Here is a 10269-nt window from a genome sequence, read left to right on the forward strand (position 1 = left end):
AAAAATAAGTAAGGTAGTAAAAGGGAAAGAGCATCGCATAGCACTTAAGAAAAGCAGGTTTGTGCTTAGGCCTTAGGGCAAAATCAATTTCAGGTTTCCTGGATAATGATGAACGGAATTTTCTAACACATATTGAAGATAACAATAACAGATAGATGGAGTGATAAGTTATCTATGAATACGCATGGCACGGGTTGATATATTCCCTCCTGCATATCTAAACTGATAAGATAACACTGCATCTCGTAAACAATGGTGCAGTGAGTGATAAGATTATTTATGGGAAATGCTTATAGAAAATCTGTAAGTAAACTCATGTAAAGTACATGAATGAAAAAAATAATATTACCGCATTATATATTCAACCACTATTCAAAAGATTGCTGTAAAGTTTTTTTTATTCCAGTCAAATGGATTTTTTTTATCATTAACTTGCGGAACGCCGACTGTGTAAGAAAACGATATAGGATTCTTCTTTGTTTTTTAATAATTTTGGCATCCCTGAACCCCCTCCTTGTGTTCACCTACAAATTCCTTGCTTAGCAACGCCAAGTTACCTAACACAGATTCTCAAACTTCGTGCGTCAATGCTGTTCGGTGTTATATAATACATTTATGTAACGTGGACCAGAAACTGCCCTGACCGGTAAATTGTGCCTAGTTGAGTAAACTTCTGTAGCCTGGAAATATTAGCATGAAGATTTTCGCGTAGCCTGTAGTTTCCTAAATTGATTTCGTATTTCAATAATATCATTGAATGTTAAAAAATAGCTATAAAGATTTGTTATTATAGGAACTGATTCAGGTATCCACATACATACATACATACATACATACATGCATACATACATACATACATGTCTTTTAGATAGACAACATAACCACATATCAAACGTGACTAGTTAAACTTTCAGAAAGTTCAACACGAACCAAATATATATATATATATATATATATATATATATATATATATATATATATATATATATATATATATATATATATATATATATATATATATATACAAATACAAACACGTAGCTTCTATCTATGCATCTATCTATTTAACCTTACACGTCTCTCAACTAGGTAACATAACCATTTACCAACACGAATCAAATATACACATACATGTATATACACGTAGCTTCTATATCTATCTATCTAAAATATAACAAGTGTTGAATCTCCTATTATAGGTGACGGTGAATGATGCACCAAATATTTCAAACAAAATTGTTTGGAGTATCTGCTTAAACTTTATTTTCAAATAGAAAATGACTGTTAAAGTCAAGTTCAGTCAGAAAAGATGTTTTACGGTGTTTAATAACTTAATAAGTTTTTTATATGAAAAGATATCTGCGGTAACCGATTCCCTATTCATAGAAAAACATTGATTAATAGCATAATATGGAATATAAGGCAACTGCCCATATTTTGGTTATAATAAATCGTCGATTGGTGGAACTGTAGGGATTCATATGTAATGTGTCCTATTTCGACTTATTGCTGCAAAACTTTACTATTGCATAGTTGATCATAGCTATGGGATATCACTCCATGTATTTCTATGTACTTGAGCTTATTGATTCTTGAAATAGACGCAGAAATCTCGCCAAATCTCTTAAACTTTCATATGACGTAAGAAAATCAAGTGGATATATCACTAACATACGGATACAATTTCCCCCCTAAAACAATTGAATGACGACTATCATTTTGTTTTATTGCGACATTTTAGACAATCATGTTATTGAGAAAAGAGAATGGGATTGACAATCTATGATCTATCGTTAACGAACTCATCTGAATAGATTATTGAAATTCTTAGTTTACCATAAACATTTTTCTCATTTTCTGTTTAGGCGCCATTTTAGAAAACCTTTGCCACTAAACTAGCAGTAACTCTACTAAATTATTCATTGTTTCACTATCATTAAGGATAAACTGTTGATCGACTTTTACTTGAATAGTGATAGTGAATGTCCCACTAGATACAGAGCCTCCACCATCCGTGCCTAACTTCATCGAGTCATCTCCCAATTGTTCTCCCCGAGTAGAAACCCGCAATGAACTGAATAGGATTACCCAGGTCCTTGTTAACAACGTTTACTGCAACAGGCAGGTCAATATAGAGTGAAGTTAAACGCGCAAGGGACAACTGGTACGATACTAAGTCCAGCAGTAAAAGCATGCTATCTAGTATCAACCTATACTACAAAGACATCATGCACAGTCTGTATCAACCGGACGAGAAGGCCATGAGGGACATCACCAAGAACCATGTCATCCCTGTTCAAGAAGACTCTAACACCAACCTCATCCTTTACTATCAGACCATGAGGAACAGATTCTTCATTGTGAGAAACAACCAGGTCCCTCCCGCGCAGGACTTTCTGAAGCGGTCCAACATTTTGTATTCCTATCAATGCCCAGCACATGGATGTTCTGTCCATTACATTGGAATGATGACGATGAGACTTTCCAAAAGATTGTCCTGCCACATCCAACAGGGAGACATCAAGACCCACCAGCTTCTCACTCACAACAAGAACATGGTTTGAGAGGACATCATAAGGAATACTAAGATCACTGGCAGTGCCCAGGACAGCAGGAGGTTTAGGATCCTGGAGACCCTGCTCATCCAGTAAGAGAGACCTAACCTGAAAACGACCTAGGAGATGCTCCACGTTCCCTCCTGCCTAATGAACAACTCCAATCAATCTCGTAACAATGACGATAAGGATGGTGATAAGCATCCTGGTAGCTTGTCTGCGACTGAAACTCCCCAGGCGAGCGTCTTAGCCAATCAGCATGGAGCTCTGGACTCCCCAGACCCGGATTCTGAGCCGCTGAACAGCATGCCTGACTCTGAGCCCTGCTCAGGCAGTATGTTGGGCAATCAGTGTGCCGTTCTGGGAGCCGTGGGTGGGTCTACCAAAATCCTGACTCCACCCAACTAAAACGATTGTGAGCAGAGTATTGGTTTAATTGCAATGGAACCTCTCCCGGCGAGTACCTCAGCCAATGAGAGAGGAGCTTCTTCCCAGACCAGATATTATGAACTTTTCCAACGAAGACCAATCAGCAACCAGTGGCTGTGATGAACCAACCAATGAGTATATAAGGACCCCCTCACCACCCCTTAGTTTTCTGAACTTACTCTACTACTAAAAACTCTCCGCAGGGACCCTAGGGAGTAAAGGGTTGGACAACCTCACCTGTAACCTTTCCCTACTATTCAAAGGCCTTACACCCCACTTTTCTAACTACTACCATCCGTGACATGATTGCCCTCTCTTACTACCACCATCATCCTTACCGTGTTCACAACTATCTCTACTATTGAAAACTTTTCAAATTTCATTTCAAATGATCAACCTACCTTAAAATTTGCAGGTTACCTACGGGCCGACCAAGGGAATGGCCCGTACCAACAAAAACTGTTGGCTTTAATCCACTACTACTACTACACCCCTTAGCTAGAATTTGCCTAATTATGAGAGGAGACACTTGGCACCCTCTCATAATGCATAGCAGTCATACGCTACTGTACCGATCTTGACAAGTTTACTTTTAGCAAAACTAAAGATTTTTCTACGAATTTTGCTCTCCTCTATCGATGACTAACATAGCACAGTTCCTGGCAGACCGCAGTGCTGACGGAAGAAGAAAAATACGAGCAGTAGAAAAGCTCAACTGCAAAATTAATGCTACTGAGGCACCGATTATCTTTAATGAAACTTGCCTAAAAGAGAGAGTACTCCCAAAGTATTATTTTTATTATTATTATCATTTTCGTTAGTCACAGTCTACAGAGGCTGGTGGTTTATACTGTAGGGTTCCGGGTTGCATCCAGCTCCCTTAAGAGTCCATTACTTTCCTCACTATATGTGCTGTTTCAAGTAACACACTCTTTTGTACCAGTCGTGGGGCTATATCGGCTCCTACTTTCTCGAGATTCCTTTTCAATGATTTAGGTATGGTTCCTAGTGCTCTTATGATTATTAGCACCACTGCTACCTGTATATTCCATAGCTTTCTTAGTTTGATTCGCAGGTCCTGGTACTTTTCTATTTTTTCTCTCCCCTTATCTTCCACTTTGAGTTCCACGGTATTGTGACACCTATTAGTGATACTTTTTTCGTTGTCTTGTCATTCAGAGTGAAGTCTGGTCGATGTGCTTGTATCACCCTGTCCGTCCTTATACTGTAGTCTAAGAGTAATTTAACCTGATAATTTCTATCACAGCTTGAGGTTGATGTTCGTACCATTTGTTGCTACATTGTATTTCATATTTTCTGCAGAGACTCAATGGAGAGCTTTAGCTACTGTATCATGTCATTTCTTATACTGATTCCAAGCAAGGGCTGAACATTCACTGGCGATGTGGCTGATGGTTTCTTCTTTTGCCACACATTTCCGGCTTTTTGATGAGATGTTATTTCCATCTATAGCTCGTTTAATAATTTTATTCCGAAGGCCTGACCTTGTTCTGCCATTATCATCCCTTCAGTTTCCTTCTTAAGTTATCTCTGTAGCCAATGCCATGTTTCCTTACTGACCAGTTCTCCAGTTTGCCTTAGGAATTTTTCATGCATTCTTCTTGTCTCTTTTTTTTCTTGTTCTCTCCTTATACACTTCTGGGTCTTCATCTTCCTTTAGGGCCCATTGATTTTTTCCCATGCACTCATTAGTTATTCATGTTCACTGGTCTTGAGCCACTGTCCTAGTATTGATGAGTCGTTTTCCTTCTTCACTTTTTTTTTTTTGGCATGTAGAGCCTGGGTGCAATGATTTGTGCATGTCCATTATCTTTCTAGTTTTTCTATACATGTTCCATAGCTTTGAATTCTTCCACTCCACAATTCCATAACTGTACCTGATAACTGGCACTGCCCAGGTGTTGATAGCCTTTACCATATTTCTAGAGTTGAGGTCTGACTTCATTAAAGTTTTGATTCTTTGCACCTATTATCTTCTGATCTTTTCCTTCATTTCTTTGTTTTATTGCGTCTCCTATTAGTCCGAGGTATTTGTAGATTGCTTCATCTATGACTTTGATGACATTTCTATCTGGTAGCTTTATCCTTTCAGTGTATTTAAGAATTTAAGCTAAAATTTTCACCTTTAAATTTATAAAATTTTCATTTATGAATTTCTTCAATTACTTTCGAAGTCTCCATATAATTTTCTACTATATAAAAAAAAATGTTCCACCAATGTCTTTATATTAGAGTGTAGATCTATGACTAAATGTACTACTGAAGAAGGTTCACGAAGTGAATTTAAACCTGTGTCGACACCAAATAATAAATGGAGAAACTTGAATGCATTTTCCATGTTATTCTGAAAACTATCTGGAAGACAGTCCGACCGAAGAGAAACTATCTTCGATCTTTGAACGCCACGAAGACATTAAAGGTTTAAAGGCTTAAAGGTCACTCATGAATGGCTGAGGCAAGGGGCAGTGACCTTGCCCTATCAAGCAGGACAATGCCTTAGAGACTGACCATATATACATATGATCAGCGCCCAAGCCCCCTCTCCACCCAAGCTAGGACCAGTCAATACTTATATATTCATCTATCTTTATAAATACACACACAAATATATATATATATATATATATATATATATATATATATATATATATATATATATATATATATACTGTATATATACATATATATGCATATATATATATATATATATATATATAGATACATATATATATATATATATATATATATACACCGTATATATATTATATAAATATATATATATATATATATATATATATATATATATATATATATATATATATATATATATATATATATATATATATATATATTTCAACCGGTATCCTTCAGCACGAGCTAACATGAACCCAAGTCGGTAGACTTATCACAAAATTAATTTCATTTAAAATTAATGACTCAGTCAAAAATTTCTTCACATTTCCTTATTTCTGCTAATTCTATTCATTATAAATGAAATAGATTTTATTTTATAATCATTATTAAATAGACATTCTCTCCCTAAAACTCTCTTAAAAATAGTATATAAAATTCAAATTGTTTATAACTTTGCCATGAATATCATTCTGGTGTGTTGGGGATTTCCATCCGAAGTGACGTAAAACTTCAAAGTTCTCGACATGTAATGCATTCGAACCCTGTTTTTTTTTTCTCTCTTTCTTGAACCCTGGGACATTCATTCTAAGGTTATTGCCATCGTTTCGTGCTTTGAGTCGTGATCAGACATCCTGTTCGTTTTGTCCGAGAAGAAGATGAAGGAGAAGAGGGATAGGAACAAGAGGTTGAGGAGGAGGAGGAGAAGTATGAAGAGGAAGAAGAAGAAGAATATGGATAGGAGTAGAAAAAATGATAATAAGAATGGGAGGAGAAGTAAGAAGAAGAAGAGGAAGAAGAAGAAGAATATGGATGGGAGTAGAAAAAATTATAATAAGAATGGAAGAAGAAGAAGAAGAAGAAGAAGAAGAAGAAGAAGAAGAGGTTTCGGAAGAGGAGGAGAAATAAGAAGAGGAAGAAGAAGAAGAACATGGATAGGAAAATAAAAAGGAATAAGAAGAAGGTGAGGAGAAGAAGAAGAAGAAGAAGAAGAAGAAGAAGAGGAGGAGGAGGAAAACAATGGACAAGAGGAGGAGGAGGAGAAGTGAAAATAAAATGAATAAGAAGATGGATAAGCAAAGAAGAAGATGAAGGATAAAAAGAACAGGGGGAGAAGTGAAAGAAGAAGAAGAAGAAGAAAATAGATAGGGAAAGAAGGGATATGAAGAAGAGGAGGAGAAGAAGAAGAAGAAGAAGAAGAAGAAGAAGAGGGATAGGAAAACAAGAATAGATAAGAAGAGGAGGAGGAGGAGGAGAAGTAAGAACAAGATGAAGAAGAAGAGGGATAAGCAAAGAAGAAGAAGAAGGATAAGAAGAACAGGAGGAGGAGGAGGAAAAGTGAGAAAAAGCAGAAGAAAATGGATAGGAAAAGAAGAAGGGATATGAAGAAGAGGTGAAGTAAAAACAGGAAGAAGAAGAAAAAGATGAAGAGAGATAGGAAAAGAAGAATGAATAAGAAGAGGAGGAGGAGGAAAAGTAGAAATAAGATGAAGAAGAAGAAGAAGGATAAGAAAAGAAAAAGAAGAATAAGATGAAGAACAGGAGGAGGAGAAGTAAGAAGAAGAAAAAAAAAATGAATAGGAAAAGAAGAAGAAGAAGAAGAAGAAGAAGAAGAAGAAGAGGGATAGGAAAAGAAGAATGGACAAGAAGAAGATGAGGAGGAGAAGTAAAAAGAAGATGAAGAAGTAGCGGGATAAGCAAAGAAGAAGAAGAATGATAAGAAGAACACCAGGAAGAGGAGAAGAAGAAAAAGAAGAAAGAGGAAGACGGAGAATAAAGCCATTTGCGCTGTATCGTCTTTGTATTCTTTCGTTGGTTCCTGGCCATCATTTATTGAGATTTTCCAGTTTTACGATATGGATCGTAAACAATACTGCCCATCAAGGGGGGAAGGAAGAGATTTTGGCAGAAATCTTATGGGGCAAAAAGGGTTAAAGGTCGATATGTTTTGAACTTGGTTTCCTTACAAAGTTGGTATTTGTTGCCACTTCGGTTTCCTCGTGACTCTGTTTCGTCCTCTGCTTTCCTGGAAATCAATTACTCCTTTTTGTTAAGGCAATTTCAAGCTGTTTTAATATAATACACTTTTTTTCTTAGTTCATTACTTGATACGAGCTTTTATTGTCCCTGCAGATGTTTATTTTGCTCATAATGTCATTTTTCATTTATTATTTACAGAGATTTCTTATGTAGATGTCCCTTATATTTCTGAAAAATAAAAGGAAAATAAAATGGTTGAAAACTTCTATCGTTTATAATCGAAAGGGTTAGTTTTGTCCATGTGTTGAGAGAGAGAGAGAGAGAGAGAGAGAGAGAGAGAGAGAGAGAGAGAGAGAGAGAGAGAGAGAGAGAGAGAGAGAGAGAGAGAATTGTCTAATGCACTCGAATTTAAAAAAATATGATCATTACTGATAGGAATGACAGAGAGAGAGAGAGAGAGAGAGAGAGAGAGAGAGAGAGAGAGAGAGAGAGAGAGAGAGAGAGAGAGAGAGAGAGAGAATTGTCTAATGCACTCGAATTTAAAAAAATATGATCATTACTGATAGGAATGACAGAGAGAGAGAGAGAGAGAGAGAGAGAGAGAGAGAGAGAGAGAGAGAGAGAGAGAGAGAGAGAGAATTGTCTAATGCACTCGAATTTAAAAAAATATGATCATTACTGATAGGAATGACAGAGAGAGAGAGAGAGAGAGAGAGAGAGAGAGAGAGAGAGAGGAGAGAGAGAGAGAGAGATAATTGTCTAATGCACTAGAATTTAAAAAAAATATAATCTTTACTGTTATAGGAATGAGAGAGAGAGAGAGAGAGAGAGAGAGAGAGAGAGAGAGAGAGAGAGAGAGAGAGAGAGAGAGAGAGAGAGAGATTAGTTATGTAGCCAAATTATTTTCATACATTTGGAGCAAAACAATCTTTTTTTTTTCATAGAAAAAGTCAAATTGTATTTCAAAGTACAAGGAAATTACAGCAAAGGGAAAGTAGTTTCATTTGAATATTCACAAGGAAAAAGTGAACCCGTAATGGCACAGGTCAAGAGTAATCTAATTATGTAGGAAATCACTGGAATTATTAGGTATTGTCGTAATAAATGTAATCTTGATATTATAAGATACATCGCATTTCCAGTTATTTTCTATTTACGGGTAGTAGGTTGGCTAAGGCACCAGCCATCCGTTGAGATACTACTGCTAGAGAGTTATTGGGTCCTTTGACTGGCCAGACAGTACTACACTGGATCCCTCTCTCTGGTTTACGGCTCATTTCATCTTTGCCGGCTTCATACACTGAATATTCTAGCCTATTCTTTACACATTCTCCTCTTTTCCTCATTCACTTGACAATAATGAAATTACCAAACAATTTTTCTTCGCTCCAGAGGTAAACTACTGCACTGTAATTGTTCGGTGGCTACTTTCCTCTTTGAAATGGTAGAAGAGACTCTTCGGCTATGGTAAGCAACTCTTCTAGGAGAAGGACACTCCAAAATCAAACCATTATCTCTAATCTTCGGTAGTGCCATAGCCTCTGTATCGTGGTCTTCCACTCTCTTGAGATAGAGTTCTCTTGCTTGAGGATACAATCGAGCATGCTATTCTACCCTTTTTCCCTTCCTCTTGTTTTTTTCTAGTTTTTATAGTTTACATATGAAAGATCCAATTTAATGTTGTTACTGTTCTTAAAATGTTTTACTTTGATTGTTTATTACTTCTCTTATAGTTTATTTATTTCCTTGTTACTACTAGAGAAGTATAGATTATCAAAAATAGAATATTTTAAGAACAGTATCAACATTAAATTAGATCCTTCTCATATAAACTATAAAAACTTAGAAAAAAATAAAAAAAAACAAGAGGAAGAGAAATAAAACAGAACAGCATGCCTGAGTGTACCCCAAAGCAAGAAAGCTCTAATCCAAGACAGTGGAAGGCCATGGTATAGAGGTTATGGCACTACCTTAGACCAGAGAACAGTAGTTTGATTTTTGGAGTGTCCTTCTCTTAGAAGAACTGCTTACCATAGCTAAAAGAGTCTCTTCTACCCTTCTACCAAGAGGAAAGTAGCCACTGAACAATTACATTGCAATAGTTAATCCCATGAGCGAAGAAAAATTGTTTGGTTAATCTCAGTGTTGTCAGGTGTATGAGGACAAAGGAGAATGTGTTAAGAATAGGTCAGACTATTCGGCGTATGTTAAAATGAGCCATAACCAGAGAGAAGGATCGAATGTAGTACTGTCTGGCCAGTCAAAGAATCCAATAACTCTCTAGCGGTAGTATCTAAATGGGTGGCTGGTGCCCTGGCCAACCTGTTACCTATATTACATGCAACGCAAACATATATAGATACATTCACACACATACACACACACACACACCACACACACACACACACATTATATATATATATATATATATTATATTTATATATATATATATATATATATAATGTCCTACTTATAACTGTAATTAAACAGTTTCAACATGTTTTTTTTTTTTTCAAAAAAGCCCATAAAAGAAACAAAGGAAATATAAATAAATCACTATATTTTGACCAATACACATTGGCCCTCTTCAGGATGTAAAGTAAAATCGATGAATACAGTGGACAGAGACGGTTTATATAGGAAAGCAAATGGG

The sequence above is a fragment of the Palaemon carinicauda genome, chromosome 20, assembly GCF_036898095.1.
Source record: "Palaemon carinicauda isolate YSFRI2023 chromosome 20, ASM3689809v2, whole genome shotgun sequence".
NCBI lineage: Eukaryota > Metazoa > Arthropoda > Malacostraca > Decapoda > Palaemonidae > Palaemon > Palaemon carinicauda.